The 671-nt window shown below is 41.1% G+C and overlaps 1 protein-coding gene across 1 annotated transcript in view; it reads left to right on the forward strand.

Annotated features, from left to right (window-relative positions):
• The window catches only part of agbl4 (AGBL carboxypeptidase 4), a 281,610-nt gene that overhangs the window by 29,235 nt on the left and 251,704 nt on the right, over positions 1 to 671 (forward strand). The gene's annotated exons all lie outside the window — the stretch shown is intronic.

Consider the following 671-nt stretch of genomic DNA (forward strand, 5'->3'; position numbering starts at 1 on the left):
GAGCAGATTGTGAAATACTCAGACCGGCCCATCTGGCACCAACATCCATGCCATGCTCAAAATTGCTTAAATCATCTTTTTTTCCCATTCTGACATTCAGTTTGGAGTTCAGGAGATTGTCTTGACCAGGACCACACCCCTAAATGCATTAAAGCAACTGCCATGTGATTGGTTGATTAGATAATTGCATTAATGAGAAATTGAACAGGTGTTCCTAATAATCCTAAAACAAAAAAATGGCGTCTGCAAAAGTTTGGGCACCCTGCAGAGTTTCTAGCATGCACCGCCCCCTTTGGAAAGCTGACACCTGACAGTGTCATGGATTTTTTTCTATCATCGTCTGGAAAGACCAGGTGATATCAGGTTTTAAATGCCCAGACTCATCTGACCTCGCCCCAACATGGGTTCTTCAAGCAGTTGTCTAGAAAACTGAAACTGAAAATAGTTGATGCTCACAAAGCAGGAGAAGATTGAGAACAATCCATGACACTGTCAGGTCTCAGCTTTCCAAAGGGGGCGGTGCATGCTAGAAACTCTGCAGGGGGGCCCACACTTTTGCAGACGCCATTTTTTTTGTTTTCTATTATATTTGAAAGTGTAAATGATGGAAATAAAATCTAACTTTTTGTGACATATTATATAACTGTCTAATCTGTCATTTGATGCCTTTT

This window comes from Etheostoma spectabile, chromosome 9 (assembly GCF_008692095.1).
Source record: "Etheostoma spectabile isolate EspeVRDwgs_2016 chromosome 9, UIUC_Espe_1.0, whole genome shotgun sequence".
NCBI lineage: Eukaryota > Metazoa > Chordata > Actinopteri > Perciformes > Percidae > Etheostoma > Etheostoma spectabile.